We start from the raw sequence: 9,519 nt of genomic DNA, 5'->3' as shown, positions 1-9,519 counted from the left end.
TGCAGAGGCCTGTGGGTGGGGTAAATAGGTTAACCTTTTAGGGAAGACAGTGGGAAGGCATGGAAGGATTGTGCAAGTGTGGGGGCTGCCATGTCAGGTGTGTACTTTAGAAAACCTTTCCTCTTCTTGGACATGTCCATTGTCAAGGGGTCCCTGGTTTTCTAATCTGTAAAATGGAGCTGATGATCTGGGCCGTTGCCACACAGTTGCACAATTGTGAAGTAGATTAATGCTGGGTCCTGATAATGTGTCCCTGCCCTCAAGGAGCTTACTGTCCAGTGTAGAAGCAAGCACAGAAACAGACACTACTATGTGGTAGATGCTGTGATGTGGCCAGCACATAGTAGGTGCTCAATAAATATTTGTTAAATAAATGATTGATTGAATGGATAACAGCACAAGGATCCGTAGGAGCTGAAGGAGGTCTCTCACTCACCAGGAGGTAGAGGGGTTAAAAAAGACTTCCTCGGTGAGGTGCTGCACAAGCTGGGTCCTAAAGAATGATTAGGAATTAGCCAGGGGAAGAGGGGAGAGAGCAGCACAAAGGCTGGAGGTGGAGGAGGTGCGACAGGACATCATTTAGTGTGGCTGGAGCAGAAGCTGCACAGTGAGGAGTGGAGGGATGCAGTGGGATATGACAGAGGCCATATCACAAAAGATCCTGAGTGCCAGGCCAAGGAGCTTAAGTCCTCCACTCCCCCAATAAAGAATGTGGAGCCACTGAAGACTTTTAAACAGAGGAGTGGCTGATTAGTTTTGTGTTTTCTAGAAAGCACTCTGGCCTCCTGGCAGGGAGGTTGGTGATGGAGTCTTTTGTGGCTTAGTTGGGGTAATGATCGTGCTGCTGTACGTCTTGGATTTATCTTAAGGGATAGGGCACCAAACTTTTTTTCTTTTTTTTTTTAATTTATTTGAGACAGGGTCCTGCTCTGTTGCCCAAGCTGGAATGCAGTGGTGCAATCATAGCTCACAGCAGTCTTGAACTCCTGGGCTCAGGGGATCCTCTGACCTTGGCCTCTCGAGTAGCTGGGACTACAGGCATGCATCGCCCCCCACCCCCACCCCCGACCCCAGGAAATTTTTGTATTTTTTTTTTGGTAGATACTGGGTCTCACTATGTTGCTCAGGCTGGTCTTGAGCTCCTGGCTACAAGTGATTCTCCTCTCTCAGCCTCCCAAAGTGTTGGGATTACAGGCATGAGCCACTTTTTAAAACTGTTTTAAAACATAGATTGAAGCATCTACAGACCAGGCAGTGGGAACCCTGGCTTCTACACTTTACCCTGCTGTTCTCTGGCTCTGTGACCTTGGATGGGTCACTTAGCTTCTTAGGGCTTTAGATGGTTCTTGGGTAAGGAGACACAGTTAGAAAAGGGAAGGACATTGGGAAGGGCTTTGCGTGGCTTCCTGGGATATAGGGTCCCCTCAGGGCACAGGAGGCACATTGGGATACGGGGCAGCTGCCTTCCTTCTTCCTTCTCCTTGACAGGAAGAGGAGGAGAAGAGTGAGGACAAGGATGAGCTCATGTATTTTCATGCCGTGGCCTCGACACTCAGCCCCTTAGTCCCAGCTCACAGAGGCTGGGAGGCTGCTCTGGGGTGGGCTGACCCCTCCCGCAAGCAGGCACTCTGCTATTGTTCAAAATGGAACTGGTCCCAGGAAGCTTGGAGCTTGTGAAAGCCGCTATGAATTTTGCAAAACAGCTCTGAGGCGGTAAAGCATGTCAGAAAAATCAAATGCGGAAATCCCTATTTAGAAACCCCACTCTGGACAGGCATGGTGCGCCCGGAGGAAGGACTGGGTAGGGGAGGGGTATGGCCTAGATGCCCCTCCCCTGTAGCCTGGGAGGGTGCCCAGCACAGCTAGGAGGGGAGACCCCTTGGCCCCAGCTTCTTTCCAACTTACCTGGTTTCCCAGATTTGAGGCCCTCACAAAGCACCCCCAACCTTTTCCAATGCACCTATACTTTTTTTTTTCTTTTGAAAGCAGCTTTATCATTTTGTAAAAAAGGATACATATGCTCATTGCAAAAAATTCAGACAATATGGAAAAGTTCAAAGAAAAATGTAAAAACCACCTCAGATTTTACCAGCCAGAGATAACCACATAACATTTTGGTGAACGTCCTTCCAGACTTCTCTCCTTGCATAAATATACACAAATAGATTTCACGTATGCAATTCCACCCCGAGTGAAATCAGACGACACATGCTGTTCTGTCACCTGTTTTTTTTCCTCCCCACTCAGCAATATGTCATGGACATCCTTCATGTCAATTCATATAGCTCCACCTCACGGTTTTAATGCCTGTATTATGTGTATGGATATACCAGTATCTGGATATACCCCACTTTACTTACTCAGTCCCCAGCTGATGGAGATATATGTTTTTCCAATTGTCTTGATCCCTGCAATGAACATCTAGGTGCATATATCTTTGCATGTTTCATTGATTCATTCATGCTACAGATGTTTTTTGAGTGTGTTCTGTGTACCAGCCCAATGCCAGGTACATAGGAAATGTACCAGCCCAATGCCAGGTACATAGGAAATGTACCAGCCCAATGCCAGGCATAGAAATCATGAATAAAACAGACATGGTCAGTCCTGGCTGTGGTGGAGTTTATGATGTAGTGGGGCGACAGGGTGTCTGGCCCCTGCCATCAGGAAAGACAGCAGTTTTTTGCAATGAGCGTATGTATTAAGCAGTTACACAGATACTTATCCAATTAGCAGTTGATCTGTAGTACGAAGGAGAAGTACACATAGTACGAAGGAAACGTATAGGCTATGACAGAATAAAACAAGAGAAGCTAACCTGAGCTTGGGAGTCAGGGAGGGCTTCTCTGAGGAGGTGACATTCAGCTTGAAAGATGAGTGGGCAAAAGGCAGAGTCAGGATGAAGAGGAAAGCACTGGTGAGCATGGGAGGGGAACAGCAAGAGGGTTTTGCTCAGAAGGGACAGTGTTTTTAATTATTAACACACGGGAAATTCCTCAAAATGAAATTGCTGGGTCGGAGGGTAAGCAGATTTTGCATTTTGTCACATATTGTAAATTGCTTCCCACCAAGGTTTTACAAGTGTTCCATCCCGTAAAGGGTATGCCACGAGGTTGTTGTGAAGGTTCAGTAAGAGAGTGAGCGTGGAGGGTTAAGCATAGCGCTGTCACATAGGCAGTGAGCTGGCCACTGCTGTTGCCATTATTATTATAATTATCTTTGCCAATCTAATCGGTGAAAAATGATATCTCATCTTTGTTTTTAACCAATGTGTCTTTTTTTCGACTCCACAGGAAATTGAGCCCTTGAGGGGGAAATGAACCATCTTTCTTTCTTAAGCCACCTTTGTCAGGAACCTTCCTGTGCCCCTTGGGGAGGCAGGAAATGTCTAGGATCCCTGGCCTGCAGTCCCATCCTCAGGGCAAAGCCCCTAGGACTTATAAATGACTCCAAGTCCGACGTGGCTCTGGGCTTCCAAAGGCAAGCGCCAATCAGAGAAGGTGGAGAGGAGATGGGAGAATGGTTTGGAATCTGTGTGGGATGGTCGTCCCGTGGAGAGGGGCAGGCAGAGAGGTGGGGGCCCTGGAGGCAGAGTCCCATGCCATTAGGAGTGCTTGGAGATCCCAGGTGCTCCTGAATGATATTAATGCGTCTATATGAATATTAATAGCATGGCCATTAATATTAATGACAATAATAAACAAGTGTGAGGATTATTTTTAAAGAGGGCTGCTGCTCCAGCTGTTGCCTCCCTTCATTAATAAGCTGCTGAGATTCTCAGCCATCCTTTCCCCAGACCTCTGGCAAGACTCAGTGGCATCCTCACGACCTCTGTCTGGGTAGGGGTGAGCCGAAAGAGCATTTTCCCAACATTTTGGATGGAAGGAGAATCAATGCAGGAAACCCTGAGTTTCCGTCCCAGGAGGTCCGGGCCATGTGAGTGGGCATGGGGCAAAGGAGGGATGAATCGGCTTGCGTATGGGAGCCAGCTGTGAGGACCCTACTTCCTTCCCTCGCAGGCCTGCGGCCCCAGCCGTCTGCATCCCCAGAGGAGGCTGGGCCAGGAGGGGGTTTGCAAGGGACCAATCTCTTGCAAAGGTGGTGAGAGGAATTACCCTGCTAAAGTGATCATGAATTATAGAAAGGAAGAGGGGGGAGGAAGGCCCAGAATATCATATGTGTAAATAAAACGGAGTGGCGGCCAGACATGAAAGCCAGCCACCAAGCTCTTGCACCTACAGAGCCTCTTCTCCTGTGGACCCACCTCCTGCCAAGTTCCACCGCAAGTCACTGCCAGCCTCCTTCTTCAAAGGATTTGTTAATAAGTCAATGACGGAACATCTAAAGGGGAAAAATATTTCTCTTTATAGTTGAAGATAATTGTCCCAGGAAAAAAAAAAACAACAAACCTTTAATTACAACTCACATGGAGAAAGCTTGATTTGTGGGCAGAGCCCAAATGCTGAGGAGCTGGATGTAAAATATTTGTAATATTTAGGGAACCTAGAGTTTTACATAAAAGTAAACAGCATTGCCTGAAGGCACAATTTCCAGCAACACAATAAAATGTGCAGTGAATTTATGGCGGCCATCCATTAGCTCTTACCAAGGCAACGTCGCCCCTATCTGTCGTCCATCATTATAATAGAGGGTTAATGCACCGAATTTACATAAAAAAGTCATATTGTCTGCATGAATTATTTACACTCGAAGCTGTTTTTACAGCTTGGTTTCAAGCTGGATTCTGGGAGAGATTCTGCCAGTAAATTACTCTGTGGAGACCTGGTTCTATAACTGTGCGCAGAGCCGGCAATGAAAAGAAAGGAAAATGGGCAGGCCCTGGCGGGTCGTTGGTGCTGACGCCTCTCGGGTGGGGGCTGGAGGCAGTGTTGGAGGCTTCTGGAGGTGGTTGGATGTTGCTGCAGATGGGACTCTGCCTCTGGGCCTGTGGCTTCGTGGTTGCCACTCAGCTGCCTGTGTGGCCAAAGTGAGTTCGGGCCCAGAGAACCATAGCAGTCCTCCAGAGGTGTCTGAGGGCTCTTGGTGGCCAAAGTCTAAGGCCTTTTAAGGATCAGGGGGATCCCTGCAGAGGGAGAGAAGCTGCCACAAGAGTTGGAGCAGGAACCCAACTCAGCAGTGTGAGCAAGACCCATCATCCCCATTGTACAGATGGGAAGATGGAGGCCTCAAGAGGCACCTACTCAAGAGGTGGGAAGTCTATTCATCCCAGGTGGGCCTGGGGACTGTGGGAGGTACATGCACTTCAGACCTGGGGGGTGGGGGAGCTGGCACGGAGCATCTTTGGGACACACAGAGAAAGAGAGTCTCCATGCCACGCATCTCAGCCCTTATTGTTTTCCGGGACCTTTCCTTAACTGATGGCAGTTTTAGTGGTTGGGCTGGCGTGGGATGCACTGACTTGTGCCACTGGGTTCTTAAATCTCTCGAAGTATGGGGTACTGGGGAGAACTGCTCACGTTTCCAGGTGATGTGGAGTTATGGGGAGCTGGTCATGCAGTGGAAAGACCTGGATTTTTATTTTTATTTATTTATTTATGTATTTATTTTTGAGATGGAGTCTTGCTCTGTCGCCCAGGCTGGGGTGCAGTGATGCCATCTCGGCACACCTCAACCTCTGCCTCCTGGGTTCAAGTGATTCTCCTGCCTCAGCCTCCTGAGTACCTGGGATTACAGGTGTGCACCATCATGCCTGGCTAATTTTTGTATTTTTGGTAGAGATGGGGTTTTGCCATGTTGGCCAGGCTGGTCTCAAACTCCTGGCCTCAAATGATCTGTCCACCTCGGCCTCCCAAAGTGCTGGGATTAGAGGTGTGAGCCACTGCCTAGATTTTTAATCAAGTGTCAGCTGTGTGGCCCTGGGTAAGCTTTGGGCACTCAGTTTCCTCATCTGTAAAATGGGATTTCTAATCTTAACCCTCCTAGACTGTCCCAAAGGAATGGTGAGAGGCACCAATGGGATACAATACTTGGAAGGTGTCTGGTGTGTTAGAAGCAAGGCCACAGGTGACAGGGTTGGCAGAGGGAAGTGCTGAGGTCTGGGCTGATAGAGGAACTTGAAAAGAAGAGAGTGAAATGGACACAGAGAGACAAGGCTAGATAATCAGACACAGAGAGGTGAAAGAATCATAGAGACAGAGAGAGAGGGAGAGACAAAGAGCAAACCCACATAAACAGAGAGAGAGAGAGAGATGGGGGTGGTGTGGGGAAGAGGCTGTGTTCCAGGAGAAAGAAGTCAGAGGCAAGGTCAAGCTGCTTAAGGCTCCAACTGCCTGGAGTCCTGTGGATGCCTTTCTGGCCAGTGAAGAGGTTGGCAGGGCAGAGCCCACCGTGGGGCCCGTGCCACCCCTTGCCTGGACCCTCTCCCTCCTTCCAGGCCAAGAAGTGCCTGGGCTTCTCTCTGGCCTGGGGGTTCCTGCCTCTTCTCCCTTTGCTTTTCTTACAGCACAAGGAGGCCAGAGCCAGATGTCGGCGCCCTTCCTCCCCCATCCCGCAGCACCTGGGATGGGCGTGTGCTTGTCGCTGTCGCCATGCTCTCGTCTCCCACTCCTGGAGCAGCCACAGCAGTTCCCAGGGGCCTGGAGACAACAAATGGCTCCCTGCTGATGGGCTGCTTGCCACCTCCTGTCTGCCAGCCAGTCCCGCTGCACACCGGCAGATAATCAAGTAGGGCAGGGGAACCTCTCCTGCCCACGGTGGTGTGATTTAAACCTGAACTTTGCTTTCTTTCATTCCCTGGAGAAACAGGATTTAGATTGTAAATCTCTTTCTTCCTGAGAACATGTGCATACACACAGGTGCACACACACTTGCATAAACACATAAAGGTGTTCACACACTGCAAACTTGAATACTTACACGCAAACATGTCCACCCATTTCCACACCACACATGTAAGCAATCACGCACGATGCATCTGCATGTGCAAACAGCTCACAGCCACAGGTAAGGGCAGGATGAAAATTTGTCAGTGGCTGGAACGGCTGTGATGTGTGGGGTGGGTGGAAGCTGGTGAAGTGGACAAGGGATGCTGAAATTGCAAGAAGCTCTCTAGACCTCACCCCGCCTTGTTACATGGGAGAGGAATGAGGTTTGTGCTGTTGCATGAACGTGTGTGCCTCTGTGTGTGTCCCTGTGTGCAAGCATGTGTGTGTGTGTTTCTGTGAGTGTTTTGCAAGCGTAAGTGTCTTTGTTGAGTGCTGAGGTTGACAGTCTATGGATGGGGTAGTGTGTGCTGCATCGTGCTGGCCTTGGGACTGGACTCAGGACCAGACTGGTGTCCATAGTGCCATGACCATGCTGTAGGCCTCGGGCAGGCTGTCGCTTTTCTCCGGGCTCCAGCTTCTGCTGGTTCCCCAGGGTTCTGCCAGTTCTGACTGTCTCGTTTCTCTGTGTGACCTTGAGGGTGTGTTTCTCCAAGGCTTGAATGAGCCGGGCTTGGGGTGTGCGTGTGTGTTTGGTGAGCATTTGCGTGTTTACGCTGGGTATGTTTGTGTGCATGTTCATGTGTCCATGTGTTGTAGGTGTTTGTGCATGTGTTTTTGCCTGCATGTGGGCTATTTGTATGTTCAGGTGAGTGTACTTACAGCAGCGAGGATGCCATGCACCTGTGTTTGTATTGTGAGTCCGTGTAGAGTCTGGCGTGAGCGTGTGTGACAGTGAGCTTGGTAGGTGATCTATGGGTGTGTGTTTGCCTAGTGGGAGGGTTTGTGAGGGTGGATATGGGAGGCTCCCCATTCTTACTCCTCTGCTTTCATCTTCTCCGTAACATTGATCACCATTGGACACACTGGGTATTAGTAGTTACTTCTTTGTTTATGGTTTCTCTCCCGAAAGCTAGAATGCAAACCCCATGAGGGTAGGAGTTTTACCTGTTTTGTTCATGGCTGTATCCCCACTATTACAACAGTCCCTGGCACATGATGGTGTAGCCGATGTCCAAGAACATTCACTGAATGAATGAATGAGTAACTTAATCATCTCCTTCAAGAGTTCCCTTAAGTGTCACTCTTAATTAGTGTTGACCTCCACTTAAAATTTCTGCCTGCCCCAGCGGATCATGAGATTGAGATTGGTCAGGAGATTGAGACCATCCTGGCTAACACGGTGAAACCCCGTCTCTACTAAAAATTCAAAAACAAAATTAGCCGGGTGTGTTGGTGGGCGCCTGTAGTCCCAGCTATTCAGGAGGCTGAGGCAGGAGAATGGCGTGAACCCGGGAGGCGGAGCTTGCAGTGAGCAGAGATCGTGCCACTGCACTCCAGCCTGGGCGACAGAGCGAGACTCCGTCTCAAAAAAAAAAAATTTCTGCCCTCCCCTCCCCACAGCTCTCCAGTTCTTCTTATGTTGTTCTCATTTTTCTTTTTTAAATTACCTTCCAGTATACCAAGTGATTTACTAATTGTTGTTTACTTTTTATTTTTATTTTCTGAGTGGGAGTTGCACTCTGTCACCTGGCCTGGAGTGCAGTGGTGCGATCTCAGCTCACTGCAACCTCTGCCACCTGGGTTCAAGCAATTCTCCTGCCTCAGCCTCCCGAGTAGCTGGGATTACAGATGCACACCACCAAGCCCAGCTAATTTTTCTATTTTAGTAGGGACAGGGTTTACCATGTTGGCCAGGCTGGTCTTGAACTCCTGACCTCAGTTGATCCACCTGCCTTAGCCTCCCAAAGTGCTGGGATTATAGGCATGAGCCACCATGTCTAGCTTTGTTTATTTATTATGTACTATCCTAAGTTTTTAAAATTGTTAGTATCCCTGTTAGAATGAAAGCCCTCACAAAGAGTGGAACCTTTGTTCAGTTTGTCCACTGATGTCTTTCGGGTGCCTGGAACAGTGCCTGGCAGCTGGCAGGTGCTTAATTGATATTTACTGAGTGGATGGATGGGCTTCTGTGTGTCATACGGGCATGAGTGGGCTTTTGAAGTGTTTTCTGTGAATGTGTTTATAAAGTGTGTTTGTGGGTGTGTGATAGTCAAGGACTGCATTTTTTTTTTTTTTTTTGAGATGGGGTCTCACTCTGTCACCCAGGCTGGAGTGCAATGGTGCAATTTCTGCTCACTGCAACCTCCACCTCCCTGGGCTCAAGTCATTCTCCCACCCCAGTCTCCCTATTAGCTGGAATTATAAGCGTGAGTTACCACACCTGGCTAATTTTTTTGTATTTTTTGGTAGAGATGGGGCTTCGCCTTGTTGCCCAGTCTGGTCCTGAGCTCCTGATGAGCTCAAGTGATCCACCCACCTTGGCCTCCCAAAATGCTGGGATTACAGGTGTGAGCCACCATGCCCAGTCAGGACTGCATTTTTAATGATGTGGGTGACTATGTTTGATGATGTGGGTAACTGTGTCCTTTGAGGCCCGAGGGCAAGTCTCTGATAGAGCTTTCAGGTTTGGGGCATCCTGCTTGGGTATTGTCAAAGATTTGCAAACAGACCCATGAATGGCTTCCCTAGGAATGTCTAGGAATCTTTTCCTTGGTGGGCTGCAAACCTGGTGGCC

This window comes from Gorilla gorilla, chromosome 1 (genome assembly GCF_029281585.2).
Source record: "Gorilla gorilla gorilla isolate KB3781 chromosome 1, NHGRI_mGorGor1-v2.1_pri, whole genome shotgun sequence".
Classification (NCBI taxonomy): Eukaryota; Metazoa; Chordata; class Mammalia; order Primates; family Hominidae; genus Gorilla; species Gorilla gorilla.
This window is presented reverse-complemented; position numbering follows the sequence as displayed.